We start from the raw sequence: 3,855 nt of genomic DNA on the forward strand, positions 1-3,855 counted from the left end.
ATCAGGGGTGGTTCTGTTGGAGCAAGGGGGGTCTGTAGAGAAGGATGTAGTCTTCCTCTGAAGATCCAGGAGGAAAAGGTAGCTGCTGTTCCTCTGGGGAATCTCGTGGAGAAATAAACTGAAACTGCAATTTCAGAATCTTGGAGTATATGGGGTAGCAGTGCTTGGCTCCTCCCTCTGGGCGGAGCATCTCACAATGGGATGTTATAGTTCTTATCAGTCATGCACTGATATTCAATAGTCTGTTATCAGCGGAGGTCCCCTCCCGAGGAAGGTGTGAATGTGGTCATTCAAAGAGAGAGATAAGGCAAACTGCTCACTTGACAAGGTAATCAGCCATACAGATGGTAATGGAAAACATCTTGCATGCAATCTTCAACACCTCTGAAATGGATTCAGTGTAGGCGAAGTGGTTTTTCTTGGAGCAGAAATAAGCAATCTTTCATAGCCTTAATTTTTTCCCTGTGTAAAATCGAATCTCATGTCACTCTCAAGTGCTGGGAATGGAGAGAACCAAGCAGGGGCTTTCTGATGAGAACTTTCCTTGCAGGATCAAGCCTTTGGTCCTTGAAGAGCTGGAGAGTGGTCTATCTCTTGAAGTGTCTTTGCTCTCTTCTCTCGTCAGGGCTCCTTGCACATGTGGATTGACATGTTTCCAAACGATGTCCCTGCACCACCGCCCGTCAGCGTCAAACCACGACTGCCTGTCAGGTAGCACCTGTGGGGGTAGACCTGGGGCTGGTGGGCTGCAGGGAGGGTCAATGTCCCTTGCCATGGCTGGTGGGATGTGCCACAGGGGACTGGCTGAGGGTCCGTGCTAGTGTAGCATGTAGACCTCTTTCCTCCAATTCTGACCACAGGATGTTCTCTTGAGTGTATCATGTTGGGCCCTAAGAGCTTCAGCTGCACAAAGGTTTGGGGAAGGGTTGGTCAATGTCTCTATGGCTGGACATAAAGATAATAGAAACCCAGGCCAGAGTTACTCATCAAACTCTCTTCTGGCTAGTGGACAGATGTCCTTGGGAGTCTGGAGAAATGGAGTTGAGGGAGGAAATCTGCTGTTTTCAAGGATCTAAGGGTACTTTTGAGATGGAGGATCCAGGTTATTCTCTGACGTTCACCTGAAAGGAAAAGAGATAATAAACATGAATTTCAGCAAGGGAAACTCTAGCTGACTATAGGGAAAATATCTTCCCAGTGAGAGTGAAGCCACCCTGGAATAGGGACAGAATGACTCAGATGTGCTAGGATGTCCATCCTTTGTGATATTAAAAACTGATGCAGACAAGGCCCTGCACAATTGACCTACTATGAAGCTAGAGCAAGAGCTTGGAGCAGAGACTGCAGAGATCCCTTCTTGCCTAAGCTTTTCTGTGCTCCTATGGCTTAGTAGAGCAGGGTGGATTTCCCATGCAACGGGGATTTGGTTTGCAAAAGCTACCTGTATTGGCTGTGGGTGTTTGTCTTGTAGGGTTGTAGTGTCCAGAAAGGGTTTTATGCCTAGCAGTGAGACTGCTGGGCTGTGCTTGGCGGGAGGAGCAGAGGGAACCACACTGCTGGGAATTTTCAAGTCCTGCTGCTCTGGCGCTGTGCTCAGGGCTTGATCTGCCCTCCCATGCACCAGGGACAAGGGAATGTGTCTCACCTCTGTGTCCTTCCCACAGCTATGAGCTCCGTGTGATTATCTGGAACATGGACAATGTGATCCTTGATGATGTCAACCCAGTAACAGGAGAGCCTTCCAGTGACATCTACGTGAAAAGGTCTGGTGGGAATGAGTGGGAGGCCAGAGCCTGGCTGCCCTGCTCCCTGCCCTGGCCCACATGCTCACTTGCCTCCTCTGAACCTCTGGTGTGAGGTGCCTACTCCAGTCCTCTTCATGGGCTGCTCTAGCCCCAGAGATGTTGTCCAGGTGTTGCTCTGGTTTGACCCTTTCCTGCTACCCCGTGGTGTTCAGTGCTTCCATTCTTCTGCTCTGCCTCTCAGGCTGGCTGACAAGGGTAGAGGATAACTGAGTTTCTCCTGCAGCTGGATAAAAGGTCTTGACCATGACAAGCAGGAGACAGATGTTCACTTTAACTCCTTGACTGGGGAAGGCAATTTCAACTGGAGGTTCATCTTCCGCTTCAATTATCTCCCAACTGAGAAGGAGATCACCTACAAGAAAAAGGACTCTGTCTTCTCCATGGAGGAATCAGAGTTTCGGGAACTGGCTGTTCTGGTCCTCCAGGTCTGGGATTATGACAGGATTTCAGCTAATCACTTTCTAGGTATGGTGTTACCTGCTGGAAGTGGGGTGACCTGTCCCTTACCTTGCTGGAGCATTTCCCTGGGGTTCAGCTCTCTGAGAAGGGACACTAGGACCATCAGATCAAACTCTTCAGCTCAGCAGTCATCTGAGCTGTTTTTTCACACCTGAGCTACAGACAAAGCCTGGAGATAGGCACCTCCCCTACACAGACATGTAGTGCTTACATGCTTGTCCCAGGGCCTTGGTGTATTTTTTCAGGGCCTGTCACATCACAGGACTTCCAGGTTCTGCTTCCTCACAACCTTTCCAATAAACTTGCTTGTTTTCTGTGCTCTTAGATATGCAGATCTCAAAGTCTGGGCTTAAGAACACTTTTCCCAGGACCTTATGTTGTGGGAACAGGGACAACCTGTGTGAGACTAGACAACCTTTGTGAGACTATTGTCGCTTGAGTTGCTGGGACCTCAGAGCTCCCTGGATGCTCTGAAACTTCCCAGTAATAAAACCTGCTGAGCTGGGCATGCAGCAAGGCCCAGTGCCAAAACAGAGCTAGTGGTGATTCCCCACATATTATGCTAGCACAAGTACTGCTGATTGTCTCCCACTTCTGCTGTCATCCCCAAGATTATAGCACTCTGTTCAGTTGTTCCTCCCTTCTTCAAATGTTAACCTCCCTACTAAAAAGCAGCCCCTTTCCCCTACTATCTCCTGGGCATGTTTAAACTCTCCTTATACTTCACCTTTCATGGTGTATTTAAGAGGCTTTACTGCTAGAGGAACTTCCAGTGGTTCAGCCATGAAGAATTGAGGCACTGAAGAAAGCATTAACAATTCCAATGATTTCTGGCATGTATAATCTCAGGAACTTCTAGACAGTAAGAGGCTTCTGCAGGGTTTATTGCAATCTCCTGCCCCAAGACGGGCTGGATGCACTGTAGGTCAGGTTGCTTAGGACATTTTCTGGGTGGGTTTTGATTATCTCCAAGGATGGATTCCTAGCATGCTTCTGGAACCCTTTCCCTGGCTGCACCTTTCTCACAATTCTCAAGTTTTCTTACTTGCAGCATTTTGTGTCTGTTGCCATAGGTGCTTTCATTACGCATTTCTGAGAAGGGTCTAGCTCCATCTGCTATCTAGCTTCCTTTTGGCTGTGAGGGATGCAGTAAGATCACCCTCTTGACCTCTCTTCTCTGGACTGAACATATATGTGTCTCTCACCCCTCTAGCTGTGGCACCTACTTCATACTTGACTATCTCAGCCAATAAAAACTATTTAGTTGACACCTTTCTTGTATTGGGGGTCCAAAACTGGGCACAGTATCCAGACGCAGTCTCACTTGGAAATGAGAAGGGAACACTCACATCCCTTGTCTGCTTTTACCAGTACAGACCAGGACGTGGTAAGATTGTTTTGTTGCAAGAGCTCAGTGCCAGAGTGGAACAGGAACTCATTCCTGTTGTATTGCATCTAGCTGTCCCCTCCCATACCTGGTTCGGTGGGCTGTCCCACGGGTGGTCCCTCCCCATTGGCATCCCATTGGCCATGGTCCTCTTTCCCCGCCCCCTCTCCCCTGCACAAAACCCCATAGCAGGCTGTCTGGGGT

The 3,855-nt window shown here is 48.8% G+C and overlaps 1 pseudogene across 1 annotated transcript in view; it reads left to right on the forward strand.

The window, feature by feature from the left end:
- The window catches only part of LOC102035538, a 53,914-nt pseudogene that overhangs the window by 39,138 nt on the left and 10,921 nt on the right, over positions 1 to 3,855 (forward strand). Inside the window, exons 40-42 of the transcript XR_004082498.1 lie at positions 626 to 711; positions 1,665 to 1,763; positions 2,029 to 2,270. The product of XR_004082498.1 is annotated as a fer-1-like protein 4 (transcript). The remainder of the gene's footprint in view (positions 1 to 625; positions 712 to 1,664; positions 1,764 to 2,028; positions 2,271 to 3,855) is intronic.

Source organism: Geospiza fortis, unplaced genomic scaffold (genome assembly GCF_000277835.1).
Source record: "Geospiza fortis unplaced genomic scaffold, GeoFor_1.0 scaffold657, whole genome shotgun sequence".
Lineage (NCBI taxonomy): Eukaryota > Metazoa > Chordata > Aves > Passeriformes > Thraupidae > Geospiza > Geospiza fortis.